Source organism: Tachypleus tridentatus, chromosome 13, assembly GCF_004210375.1.
Source record: "Tachypleus tridentatus isolate NWPU-2018 chromosome 13, ASM421037v1, whole genome shotgun sequence".
NCBI lineage: Eukaryota > Metazoa > Arthropoda > Merostomata > Xiphosura > Limulidae > Tachypleus > Tachypleus tridentatus.
The window spans coordinates 178,888,324-178,904,474 of NC_134837.1; positions in this window are offsets into that span (position 1 = coordinate 178,888,324).

Sequence of the window (16,151 nt, forward strand, 5' to 3'; positions counted from 1 at the left end):
TTGGTAACTTTATTTATAATAAAAAGTACAGACAGTATTTGGTAACTTTATTTACTTTAATAAAAAAGTACAGACAGTATTTGGTAACTTTATTTATAATAAAAAGTACAGACAGTATTTGGTAACTTTATTTATAATAAAAGTACAGACAGTATTTGGTAACTTTATTTATAATAAAAAGTACAGACAGTATTTGGTAACTTTATTTATAATAAAAAAGTACAGACAGTATTTGGTAACTTTATTTATAATAAAAAGTACAGACAGTATTTGGTAACTTTATTTAGAATTAAAGTACAGACAGTATTTGGTAACTTTATTTATAATAAAAAGTACAGACAGTATTTGGTAACTTTATTTATAATAAAAAAGTACAGACAGTATTTGGTAACTTTATTTATAATAAAAAGTACAGACAGTATTTGGTAACTTTATTTATAATAAAAAGTACAGACAGTATTTGGTAACTTTATTTATAATAAAAAGTACAGACAGTATTTGGTAACTTTATTTATAATAAAAAGTACAGACAGTATTTGGTAACTTTATTTAGAATTAAAGTACAGACAGTATTTGGTAACTTTATTTATTTGGTAAATTTATAAAAAAGTACAGACAGTATTTGGTAACTTTATTTATAATAAAAGTACAGACAGTATTTGGTAACTTTATTTATAATAAAAGTACAGACAGTATTTGGTAACTTTATTTATAATAAAAGTACAGAAGTATTTGGTAACAGACAGTATTTGGTAACTTTATTTATAATAAAAAAGTACAGACAGTATTTGGTAACTTTATTTAGAATAAAAAATACAGACAGTATTTGGTAACTTTATTTATAATAAAAAGTACAGACAGTATTTGGTAACTTTATTTATAATAAAAAGTACAGACAGTATTTGGTAACTTTATTTATAATAAAAAGTACAGACAGTATTTGGTAACTTTATTTATAATTTATTTAACTTTAATAATAAAAAGTACAGACAGTATTTGGTAACTTTATTTATAATATAAAAAAGTACAGACAGTATTTGGTAACTTTATTTATAATAAAAGTACAGACAGTATTTGGTAACTTTATTTAAAAGTACAGACAGTATTTGGTAACTTTATTTATAATAAAAAAGTACAGACAGTATTTGGTAACTTTATTTATAATAAAAGTACAGACAGTATTTGGTAACTTTATTTATAATAAAAGTACAGACAGTATTTGGTAACTTTATTTATAATAAAAAGTACAGACAGTATTTGGTAACTTTATAAATATAATAAAAAAGTACAGACAGTATTTGGTAACTTTATTTATAATAAAAAGTACAGACAGTATTTGGTAACTTTATTTATAATAAAAAGTACAGACAGTATTTGGTAACTTTATTTATAATAAAAAAGTACAGACAGTATTTGGTAACTTTATTTATAATAAAAGTACAGACAGTATGTGGTAACTTTATTTATAATAAAAAGTACAGACAGTATTTGGTAACTTTATTTATAATAAAAAGTACAGACAGTATTTGGTAAATTTATTTATAATAAAAAACAGTACAGACAGTACAGACAGTATTTGGTAACTTTATTTATAATAAAAAGTACAGACAGTATTTGGTAACTTTATTTATAATAAAAAGTACAGACAGTATTTGGTAACTTATTTAGAATTAAAGTACAGACAGTATTTGGTAACTTTATTTGTAATAAAAAGTACAGACAGTATTTGGTAACTTTATTTATAATAAAAAAAGTACAGACAGTATTTGGTAACTTTATTTATAATAAAAAGTACAGACAGTATTTGGTAACTTTATTTATAATAAAAAGTACAGACAGTATTTGGTAACTTTATTTATAATAAAAAAGTACAGACAGTATTTGGTAACTTTATTTATAATAAAAAGTACAGACAGTATTTGGTATAAAAGTACAGACAGTATTTGGTAACTTTATTTATAATAAAAAGTACAGACAGTATTTGGTAACTTTATTTATAATAAAAAGTACAGACAGTATTTGGTAACTTTATTTATAATAAAAAGTACAGACAGTATTTGGTAACTTTATTTATAATAAAAAAAAGTACAGACAGTATTTGGTAACTTTATTTATAATACAGAAGTATTTGGTACAGACAGTATTTGGTAACTTTATTTATAATAAAAAGTACAGACAGTATTTGGTAACTTTATTTAATAAAAAGTACAGACAGTATTTGGTAACTTTATTTATAATAAAAGTACAGACAGTATTTGGTAACTTTATTTATAATTTGGTACAGACAGTATTTGGTAACTTTATTTATAATAAAAGTACAGACAGTATTTGGTAACTTTATTTATAATAAAAAGTACAGACAGTATTTGGTAACTTTATTTATAATAAAAAGTACAGACAGTATTTGGTAACTTTATTTATAATAAAATATACAGACAGTATTTGGTAACTTTATTTATAATAAAAAGTACAGACAGTATTTGGTAACTTTATTTATAATAAAAAGTACAGACAGTATTTGGTAACTTTATTTATAATAAAAGTACAGACAGTATTTGGTAACTTTATTTATAATAAAAAGTAAAATTTGGTACAGACAGTATTTGGTAACTTTATTTATAATAAAAGTACAGACAGTATTTGGTAACTTTATTTATAATAAAAGTACAGACAGTATTTGGTAACTTTATTTATAATAAAAAAGTACAGACAGTATTTGGTAACTTTATTTATAATAAAAAGTACAGACAGTATTTGGTAACTTTATTTATAATAAAAAGTACAGACAGTATTTGGTAACTTTATTTTAATAAAAATACAGACAATTTGGTAACTTTATTTATAATAAAAAGTACAGACAGTATTTGGTAACTTTATTTATAATAAAAAGTACAGACAGTATTTGGTAACTTTATTTATAATAAAAAGTACAGACAGTATTTGGTAACTTTATTTATAATAAAAAGTACAGACAGTATTTGGTAACTTTATTTATAATAAAAAGTACAGACAGTATTTGGTAATTTTATACAGACAGTATTTGGTAATATTTAAAAGTACAGACAGTATTTGGTAACTTTATTTACTAATAAAAAGTACAGACAGTATTTGGTAACTTTATTTAGAATTAAAGTACAGACAGTATTTGGTAACTTTATTTATAATAAAAAGTACAGACAGTATTTGGTAACTTTATTTATAATAAAAAGTACAGACAGTATTTGGTAACTTTATTTATAATAAAAGTACAGACAGTATTTGGTAACTTTATTTAGAATTAAAGTACAGACAGTATTTGGTAACTTTATTTATAATAAAAAGTACAGACAGTATTTGGTAACTTTATTTATAATAAAAAGTACAGACAGTATTTGGTAACTTTATTTATAATAAAAAGTACAGACAGTATTTGGTAACTTTATTTATAACAGACAAAAAATACAGACAGTATTTGGTAACTTTATTTATAATAAAAAGTACAGACAGTATTTGGTAACTTTATTTATAATAAAAAAGTACAGACAGTATTTGGTAACTTTATTTATAATAAAAAAGTACAGACAGTATTTGGTAACTTTATTTATAATAAAAAAGTACAGACAGTATTTGGTAACTTTATTTATAATAAAAGTACAGACAGTATTTGGTAACTTTATTTATAATTTAAAAGTACAGACAGTATTTGGTAACTTTATTTATAATAAAAAAGTACAGACAGTATTTGGTAACTTTATTTATAATAAAAAAGTACAGACAGTATTTGGTAACTTTATTTATAATAAAAAGTACAGACAGTATTTGGTAACTTTATTTATAATAAAAAGTACAGACAGTATTTGGTAACTTTATTTATAATAAAAAACAACAGTATTTGGTAACTTTATTTATAATACAGACAGTATTTGGTAACTTTATTTATAATAAAAAGTACAGACAGTATTTGGTAACTTTATTTATAATAAAAAAGTACAGACAGTATTTGGTAACTTTATTTATAATAAAAGTACAGACAGTATTTGGTAACTTTATTTTATAAAAGTACAGACAGTATTTGGTAACTTTATTTATAATAAAAGTACAGACAGTATTTGGTAACTTTATTTATAATAAAAAGTACAGACAGTATTTGGTAACTTTATTTATAATAAAACTTTAAAGTACAGACAGTATTTGGTAACTTTATTTATAATAAAAAGTACAGACAGTATTTGGTAACTTTATTTATAATAAAAGTACAGACAGTATTTGGTAACTTTATTTATAATAAAAGTACAGACAGTATTTGGTAACTTTATTTATAATAAAAAAGTACAGACAGTATTTGGTAACTTTATTTATAATTACAGACAGTATTTGGTAACTTTGGTAAATAAAAAAGTACAGACAGTATTTGGTAACTTTATTTAAATAAAGTACAGACAGTATTTGGTAACTTTATTTATAATAAAAAGTACAGACAGTATTTGGTAAGTATTTGGTAACTTTATTACAGACAGTATTTGGTAACTTTATTTATAATAAAAAGTACAGACAGTATTTGGTAACTTTATTTATAATAAAAAAGTACAGACAGTATTTGGTAACTTTATTTATAATAAAAAAGTACAGACAGTATTTGGTAACTTTATTTACTTTATTTAATAAAAAAGTACAGACAGTATTTGGTAACTTTATTTATAATAAAAAGTACAGACAGTATTTGGTAACTTTATTTATAATAAAAAGTACAGACAGTATTTGGTAACTTTATTTATAATAAAAAGTACAGACAGTATTTGGTAACTTTATTTATAATAAAAAGTACAGATACAGACAGTATTTGGTAACTTTATTTATAATAAAAAGTACACAGTATTTGGTAACTTTATTTATAATAAAAAGTACAGACAGTATTTGGTAACTTTATTTATAATAAAAAGTACAGACAGTATTTGGTAACTTTATTTATAATAAAAAGTACAGACAGTATTTGGTAACTTTATTTATAATAAAAAGTACAGACAGTATTTGGTAACTTTATTTATAATAAAAAAAGTACAGACAGTATTTGGTAACTTTATTTATAATAAAAAGTACAGACAGTATTTGGTAACTTTATTTATAATAAAAAGTACAGACAGTATTTGGTAACTTTATTTTATACAGACAGTATTTGGTAATAAAAAAAGTACAGACAGTATTTGGTAACTTTATTTATAATAAAAAGTACAGACAGTATTTGGTAACTTTATTTATAATAAAAAGTACAGACAGTATTTGGTAACTTTATTTGGTACAGACAGTATTTGGTAACTTTATTTATAATAAAAGTACAGACAGTATTTGGTAACTTTATTTATAATAAAAAGTACAGACAGTATTTGGTAACTTTATTTATAATAAAAAGTACAGACAGTATTTGGTAACTTTATTTATAATAAAAGTACAGACAGTATTTGGTAACTTTATTTATAATAACTTTATTTAAATAAAAGACAGTATTTGGTAACTTTATTTATAATAAAAAGTACAGACAGTATTTGGTAACTTTATTTATAATAAAAAAGTACAGACAGTATTTGGTAACTTTATTTATAACAGACAGTAAAAGTACAGACAGTATTTGGTAACTTTATTTATAATAAAAAGTACAGACAGTATTTGGTAACTTTATTTATAATAAAAAAGTACAGACAGTATTTGGTAACTTTATTTATAATAAAAAGTACAGACAGTATTTGGTAACTTTATTTATAATAAAAAAGTACAGACAGTATTTGGTAACTTTATTTATAATAAAAAGTACAGACAGTATTTGGTAACTTTATTTATAATAAAAAGTACAGACAGTATTTGGTAACTTTATTTATAATAAAAAGTACAGACAGTATTTGGTAACTTTATTTATAATAAAAAGTACAGACAGTATTTGGTAACTTTATTTATAATAAAAGTACACAGTATTTGGTAACTTTTTTATAATAAAAAAAAGTACAGACAGTATTTGGTAACTTTATTTAGAATAAAAGTACAGACAGTATTTGGTAACTTTATTTATAATAAAAGTACAGACAGTATTTGGTAACTTTATTTATAATAAAAGTACAGACAGTATTTGGTAACTTTATTTATAAAAAAAAAGTATTTGGTAACAGTATTTGGTAACTTTATTTATAATAAAAAAGTACAGACAGTATTTGGTAACTTTATTTATAATAAAAAAGTACAGACAGTATTTGGTAACTTTATTTATAATAAAAAAACCAGACAGGATTTGGTAACTTTATTTAGAATTAAAGTACAGACAGTATTTGGTAACTTTATTTATAATAAAAAGTACAGACAGTATTTGGTAACTTTATTTATAATAAAAAGTACAGACAGTATTTGGTAACTTTATTTATAATAAAAAAAACAGACAGTATTTGGTAACTTTATTTATAATAAAAAGTACAGACAGTATTTGGTAACTTTATTTATAATAAAAGTACAGACAGTATTTGGTAACTTTATTTATAAATAAAAGTACAGACAGTATTTGGTAACTTTATTTATAATAAAAGTACAGACAGCATTTGGTAACTTTATTTATAATAAAAAGTACAGACAGTATTTGGTAACTTTATTTAGAATTAAAGTACAGACAGTATTTGGTAACTTTATTTATAATAAAAAGTACAGACAGTATTTGGTAACTTTATTTATAATAAAAAGTACAGACAGTATTTGGTAACTTTATTTAGAATTAAAGTACAGACAGTATTTGGTAACTTTATTTATAATAAAAAGTACAGACAGTATTTGGTAACTTTATTTATAATAAAAAGTACAGACAGTATTTGGTAACTTTATTTATAATAAAAAGTACAGACAGTATTTGGTAACTTTATTTATAATAAAAAGTACAGACAGTATTTGGTAACTTTATTTATAATAAAAAGTACAGACAGTATTTGGTAACTTTATTTATAATAAAAAGTACAGACAGTATTTGGTAACTTTATTTATAATAAAAAAGTACAGACAGTATTTGGTAACTTTATTTATAATAAAAAGTACAGACAGTATTTGGTAACTTTATTTATAATAAAAAGTACAGACAGTATTTGGTAACTTTATTTATAATAAAAAGTACAGACAGTATTTGGTAACTTTATTTATAATAAAAAGTACAGACAGTATTTGGTAACTTTATTTATAATATAAAAGTACAGACAGTATTTGGTAACTTTATTTATAATAAAAAGTACAGACAGCATTTGGTAACTTTATTTATAATAAAAAGTACAGACAGTATTTGGTAACTTTATTTAGAATTAAAGTACAGACAGTATTTGGTAACTTTATTTATAATAAAAAGTACAGACAGTATTTGGTAACTTTATTTATAATAAAATGTACAGACAGTATTTGGTAACTTTATTTATAATAAAGTACAGACAGTATTTGGTAACTTTATTTTAATAAAAGTACAGACAGTATTTGGTAACTTTATTTATAATAAAAAAGTACAGACAGTATTTGGTAACTTTATTTATAATAAAAAGTACAGACAGTATTTGGTAACTTTATTTATAATAAAAGTACAGACAGTATTTGGTAACTTTATTTATAATAAAAGTACAGACAGCATTTGGTAACTTTATTTATAATAAAAAGTACAGACAGTATTTGGTAACTTTATTTAGAATAAAAGTACAGACAGTATTTGGTAACTTTATTTATAATAAAAAGTACAGACAGTATTTGGTAACTTTATTTATAATAAAAAAAAAGTACAGACAGTATTTGGTAACTTTATTTATAATAAAAAAGTACAGACAGTATTTGGTAACTTTATTTAAATTTGGTAATAAAAGTACAGACAGTATTTGGTAACTTTATTTATAATATTTGGTAAAAAAGTACAGACAGTATTTGGTAACTTTATTTATAAATAAAAGTACAGACAGTATTTGGTAACTTTATTTATAATAAAAAAAGTACAGACAGTATTTGGTAACTTTATTTATAATAAAAAAGTACAGACAGTATTTGGTAACTTTATTTATAATAAAAAGTACAGACAGTATTTGGTAACTTTATTTATAATAAAAAGTCCAGACAGTATTTGGTAACTTTATTTAGAATTAAAGTACAGACAGTATTTGGTAACTTTATTTATAATAAAAGTACAGACAGTATTTGGTAACTTTATTTATAATAAAAAGTACAGACAGTATTTGGTAACTTTATTTAAAAGTACAGACAGTATTTGGTAACTTTATTTATAATAAAGTAATAAAACAGTATTTGGTAACTTTATTTAGAATAAAAAGTACAGACAGTATTTGGTAACTTTATTTATAATAAAAAGTACACACAGTATTTGGTAACTTTATTTATAATAAAAAGTACAGACAGTATTTGGTAACTTTATTTATAATAAAAAGTACAGACAGTATTTGGTAACTTTATTTATAATAAAAAGTACAGACAGTATTTGGTAACTTTATTTATAATAAAAAAGTACAGACAGTAATTTGGTAACTTTATTTATAATAAAAACAGACAGTATTTGGTAACTTTAAAAGTACAGACAGTATTTGGTAACTTTATTTATAATAAAAGTACAGACAGTATTTGGTAACTTTATTTAGTACAACAGTATTTGGTAACTTTATTTATAATAAAAGTACAGACAGTATTTGGTAACTTTATTTATAATAAAAAGTACAAACAGTATTTGGTAACTTTATTTATAATAAAAAGTACAGACAGCATTTGGTAACTATATTTATAATAAAAAGTACAGACAGTATTTGGTAACTTTATTTAAAAGTAATTTGGTAACTTTATTTATAATAAAAAGTACAGACAGTATTTGGTAACTTTATTTATAATAAAAAAAGTACAGACAGTATTTGGTAACTTTATTTATAATAAAAAATTTGGTAACTTTATTTGGTAACTTTATTTAAAAAAAAGTACAGACAGTATTTGGTAACTTTATTTATAATAAAAAGTACAGACAGTATTTGGTAACTTTATTTATAAAAAAAAGACAGTATTTGGTACAGACAGTATTTGGTAACTTTATTTATAATAAAAAAGTACAGACAGTATTTGGTAACTTTATTTATAATAAAAAAGTACAGACAGTATTTGGTAACTTTATTTATAATAAAAGTACAGACAGTATTTGGTAACTTTATTTATAATAAAAGTACAGACAGTATTTGGTAACTTTATTTATAATAAAAGTACAGACAGTATTTGGTAACTTTATTTATAATAAAAAAAAAGTACAGACAGTATTTGGTAACTTTATTTATAATAAAAAAGTACAGACAGTATTTGGTAACTTTATTTATAATAAAAGTACAGACAGTATTTGGTAACTTTATTTATAATAAAAAGTACAGACAGTATTTGGTAACTTTATTTATAATAAAAAAGTACAGACAGTATTTGGTAACTTTATTTATAAAAAAAGTACAGACAGTATTTGGTAACTTTATTTATAATTTATTTGGTAACTTTATTTATAATAAAAAGTACAGACAGCATTTGGTAACTTTATTTATAATAAAAAGTACAGACAGTATTTGGTAACTTTATTTAGAATTAAAGTACAGACAGTATTTGGTAACTTTATTTATAATAAAAAGTACAGACAGTATTTGGTAACTTTATTTATAATAAAAAGTACAGACAGTATTTGGTAACTTTATTTATAATAAAAAGTACAGACAGTATTTGGTAACTTTATTTATAATAAAAAGTACAGACAGTATTTGGTAACTTTATTTATAATAAAAAGTACAGACAGTATTTGGTAACTTTATTTAGAATTAAAGTACAGACAGTATTTGGTAACTTTATTTATAATAAAAAGTACAGACAGTATTTGGTAACTTTATTTATAATAAAAAGTACAGACAGTATTTGGTAACTTTATTTATAATAAAAAAGTACAGACAGTATTTGGTAACTTTATTTATAATAAAAAGTACAGACAGTATTTGGTAACTTTATTTATAATAAAAAGTACAGACAGTATTTGGTAACTTTATTTATAATAAAAAGTACAGACAGTATTTGGTAACTTTATTTATAATAAAAGTACAGACAGTATTAATTTTGTAAATTTTGTAAATAATAATTTTGTAAATAACTGCATAACTCGTCTATGTTAAATAAAGTTAAAGTATTTGGTAACTTTATTTATAATAAAATGTACAGACAGTATTTGGTAACTTTATTTATAATAAAAAGTACAGACAGTATTTGGTAACTTTATTTAGAATAAAAAGTACAGACAGTATTTGGTAACTTTATTTATAATAAAAAGTACAGACAGTATTTGGTAACTTTATTTATAATAAAAAGTACAGACAGTATTTGGTAACTTTATTTTAATACAGACAATTTGGTAACTTTATTTATAATAAAAGTACAGACAGTATTTGGTAACTTTATTTATAATAAAAAAGTACAGACAGTATTTGGTAACTTTATTTATAATAAAAAGTACAGACAGTATTTGGTAACTTTATTTATAATAAAAAGTACAGACAGTATTTGGTAACTTTATTTATAATAAAAAGTACAGACAGTATTTGGTAACTTTATTTATAATAAAAAGTACAGACAGTATTTGGTAACTTTATTTAGAATTAAAGTACAGACAGTATTTGGTAACTTTATTTATAATAAAAAGTACAGACAGAATTTGGTAACTTTATTTATAATAAAAAGTACAGACAGTATTTGGTAACTTTATTTATAATAAAAAGTACAGACAGTATTTGGTAACTTTATTTATAATAAAAAAGTACAGACAGTATTTGGTAACTTTATTTATAATAAAAAGTACAGACAGTATTTGGTAACTTTATTTATAATAAAAAAGTACAGACAGTATTTGGTAACTTTATTTATAATAAAAGTACAGACAGTATTTGGTAACTTTATTTATAATAAAAGTACAGACAGTATTTGGTAACTTTATTTATAATAAAATGTACAGACAGTATTTGGTAACTTTATTTATAATAAAAAGTACAGACAGTATTTGGTAACTTTATTTATAATAAAAAGTACAGACAGTATTTGGTAACTTTATTTATAATAAAAAGTACAGACAGTATTTGGTAACTTTATTTATAATAAAAAGTACAGACAGTATTTGGTAACTTTATTTATAATAAAAAGTACAGACAGTATTTGGTAACTTTATTTATAATAAAAAAAAGTACAGACAGTATTTGGTAACTTTATTTATAATATAAAAAAGTACAGACAGGTAACTTTATTTATAATAAAAAGTACAGACAGTATTTGGTAACTTTATTTATAATAAAAAGTACAGACAGTATTTGGTAACTTTATTTATAATAAAAAAACAGACAGTATTTGGTAACTTTATTTACTTTAATAAAAAAGTACAGACAGTATTTGGTAACTTTATTTATAATAAAAAGTACAGACAGTATTTGGTAACTTTATTTTTAATAAAAAGTACAGACAGTATTTGGTAACTTTATTTATAATAAAAAGTACAGACAGTATTTGGTAACTTTATTTATAATAAAAAAGTACAGACAGTATTTGGTAACTTTATTTATAATAAAAAGTACAGACAGTATTTGGTAACTTTATTTATAATAAAAAGTACAGACAGTATTTGGTAACTTTATTTATAATAAAAAGTACAGACAGTATTTGGTAACTTACAGACAGTATTTGGTAACTTTAATAATAAAAGTACAGACAGTATTTGGTAACTTTATTTATAATAAAAGTACAGACAGTATTTGGTAACTTTAAAATTTATAATAAAAGTAAAGACAGTATTTGGTAATTTGGTAACTTTATTTATAATAAAAGTACAGACAGTATTTGGTAACTTTATTTATAATAAAAGTACAGACAGTATTTGGTAACTTTATTTATAATAAAAAGTACAGACAGTATTTGGTAACTTTATTTATAATAAAAAAGTACAGACATTTGGTATTTGGTAACTTTAATTTATAATAAAGTACAGACAGACAGTATTTGGTAACTTTATTTATAATAAAAGTACAGACAGTATTTGGTAACTTTATTTATAATAAAAGTACAGACAGTATTTGGTAACTTTATTTATAATAAAAAGTACAGACAGTATTTGGTAACTTTATTTATAATAAAAAGTACAGACAGTATTTGGTAACTTTATTTATAATAAAAAAGTACAGACAGTATTTGGTAACTTTATTTATAATAAAAGTACAGACAGTATTTGGTAACTTTATTTATAATAAAAAGTACAGACAGTATTTGGTAACTTTATTTATAATAAAAAGTACAGACAGTATTTGGTAACTTTTGTTTATTGGTAACTTTATTTAAAAAGTACAAAGTACAGTATTTGGTAACTTTATTTATAATAAAAAGTACAGACAGTATTTGGTAACTTTATTTATAATAAAAAGTACAGACAGTATTTGGTAACTTTATTTATAATAAAAAGTACAGACAGTATTTGGTAACTTTATTTATAATACAGACAAAAAGTACAGACAGTATTTGGTAACTTTATTTATAATAAAAAAAGTACAGACAGTATTTGGTAACTTTATTTATAATAAAAAAGTACAGACAGTATTTGGTAACTTTATTTATAATAAAAGTACAGACAGTATTTGGTAACTTTATTTATAATAAAAAGTACAGACAGTATTTGGTAACTTTATTTATAATAAAAAAGTACAGACAGTATTTGGTAACTTTATTTAACTTTAATAAAAAAGTACAGACAGTATTTGGTACAGAAAACTTTATTTATAATAAAAGTACAGACAGTATTTGGTAACTTTATTTATAATAAAAAGTACAGACAGTATTTGGTAACTTTATTTATAATAAAAAGTACAGACAGTATTTGGTAACTTTATTTTAAAAAAGTACAGACAGTATTATAATAAAAAAGTACAGACAGTATTTGGTAACTTTATTTAGAATTAAAGTACAGACAGTATTTGGTAACTTTATTTATAATAAAAAGTACAGACAGTATTTGGTAACTTTATTTATAATAAAAAGTACAGACAGTATTTGGTAACTTTATTTATAATAAAAAGTACAGACAGTATTTGGTAACTTTATTTAGAATAAAAGTACAGACAGTATTTGGTAACTTTATTTATAATAAAATGTACAGACAGTATTTGGTAACTTTATTTATAATAAAAAGTACAGACAGTATTAATTTTGTAAATTTTGTAAATAATAATTTTGTAAATAACTGCATAACTCGTCTATGTTAAATAAAGTTAAAGTATTTGGTAACTTTATTTATAATAAAATATACAGACAGTATTTGGTAACTTTATTTATAATAAAAAAAAAGTACAGACATTTGGTAACTTTATTTAGAATAAAAAGTACAGACAGTATTTGGTAACTTTATTTATAATAAAAAGTACAGACAGTATTTGGTAACTTTATTTATAATTAGACAGTATTTGGTAACTTTATTTAAAGTAAGTATTTGGTAACTTTAAAATACAGACAGTATTTGGTAACTTTATTTATAATAAAAAGTACAGACAGTATTTGGTAACTTTATTTGGTAAAAGTACAGACAGTATTTGGTAACTTTATTTATAATAAAAGTACAGACAGTATTTGGTAACTTTATTTATAATAAAAAGTACAGACAGTATTTGGTAACTTTATTTATAATAAAAAAGTAAGAATTTGGTAACTTTATTTATAATAAAAGTACAGACAGTATTTGGTAACTTTATTTATAATAAAAGTAAAGACAGCATTTGGTAACTTTATTTATAATAAAATGTACAGACAGTATTTGGTAACTTTATTTATAATAAAAAGTACAGACAGTATTTGGTAACTTTATTTAGAATTAAAGTACAGACAGTATTTGGTAACTTTATTTAGAATACAAATTACAGACAGTATTTGGTAAACTTTATTTAGAATAAAAACTTTATTTACAGACAGTAACTTTATTTATAATAAAAAAAGTACAGACAGTATTTGGTAACTTTATTTATAAAAAAAAGTACAGACAGTATTTGGTAACTTTATTTATAATAAAAAGTACAGACAGTATTTGGTAACTTTATTTATAATAAAAAGTACAGAAAGTATTTGGTAACTTTATTTATAATAAAAAGTACAGACAGTATTTGGTAACTTTATTTATAATAAAAAAGTACAGACAGTATTTGGTAACTTTATTTATAATAAAAAGTACAGACAGTATTTGGTAACTTTATTTAGACAATTTGGTAAAAAAGTACAGACAGTATTTGGTAACTTTATTTATAATAAAAGTACAGACAGTATTTGGTAACTTTATTTATAATAAAAAGTACAGACAGTATTTGGTAACTTTATTTATAATAAAATGTAAAAAGTACAGACAGTATTTGGTAACTTTATTTATAATAAAAGTACAGACAGTATTTGGTAACTTTATTTATAATAAAAAAGTACAGACAGTATTTGGTAACTTTATTTATAATAAAAAGTACAGACAGTATTTGGTAACTTTATTTATAATAAAAAGTACAGACAGTATTTGGTAACTTTATTTATAATAAAAAGTACAGACAGTATTTGGTAACTTTATTTGGTAACAGTATTTGGTAAATAAAAAGTACAGACAGTATTTGGTAACTTTATTTATAATAAAAAGTACAGACAGTATTTGGTAACTTTATTTATAATAAAAAAGTACAGACAGTATTTGGTAACTTTATTTATAATAAAAAAGTACAGACAGTATTTGGTAACTTTATTTATAATAAAAGTACAGACAGTATTTGGTAACTTTATTTATAATAAAAAAAGTACAGACAGTATTTGGTAACTTTATTTATAATAATAAAAAGTACAGACAGTATTTGGTAACTTTATTTATAATAAAAGTACAGACAGTATTTGGTAACTTTATTTATAATAAAAGTACAGACAGTATTTGGTAAAGTACAGACAGTATTTGGTAACTTTATTTATAATAAAAAGTACAGACAGTATTTGGTAACTTTATTTATAATAAAAAGTACAGACAGTATTTGGTAACTTTATTTATAATAAAAAGTACAGACAGTATTTGGTAACTTTATTTATAATAAAGACAGTATTTGGTAACTTTATTTATAATAAAAAAGTACAGACAGTATTTGGTAACTTTATTTATAATAAAAAGTACAGACAGTATTTGGTAACTTTATTTATAATAAAAAGTACAGACAGTATTTGGTAACTTTATTTAGAATTAAAGTACAGACAGTATTTGGTAACTTTATTTATAATAAAAAAGTACAGACAGTATTTGGTAACTTTATTTATAATAAAAAGTACAGACAGTATTTGGTAACTTTATTTATAATAAAAAGTACAGATAGTATTTGGTAACTTTATTTATAATAAAAAGTACAGACAGTATAAATTTGTAAATTTTGTAAATAATAATTTTGTAAATAAATAACTGCTATGTTAAATAAAGTTAAAGTATTTGGTAACTTTATTTATAATAAAATATACAGACAGTATTTGGTAACTTTATTTATAATAAAAAAGTACAGACAGTATTTGGTAACTTTATTTATAATAAAAAGTACAGACAGTATTTGGTAACTTTATTTATAATAAAAAGTACAGACAGTATTTGGTAACTTTATTTATAATAAAAAGTACAGACAGTATTTGGTAACTTTATTTATAACAAATTTGGTAACTTTATTTATAATAAAACAGTATTTGGTAACTTTATTTATAATAAAAGTACAGACAGTATTTGGTAACTTTATTTAGACAGTATAAAAAAGTACAGACAGTATTTGGTAACTTTATTTATAATAAAAAGTACAGACAGTATTTGGTAACTTTATTTATAATAAAAGTACAGACAGTAATAAAAAGTACAGACAGTATTTGGTAACTTTATTTATAATAAAAGTACAGACAGTATTTGGTAACTTTATTTATAATAAAAAGTACAGACAGTATTTGGTAACTTTATTTATAATAAAAAAGTACAGACAGTATTTGGTAACTTTATTTATAATAACAGACAGTATTTGGTAACTTTATTTATAATAAAAAAGTACAGACAGTATTTGGTAACTTTATTTATAATTTACAGACAGTAATGGTAACTTTATTTATAA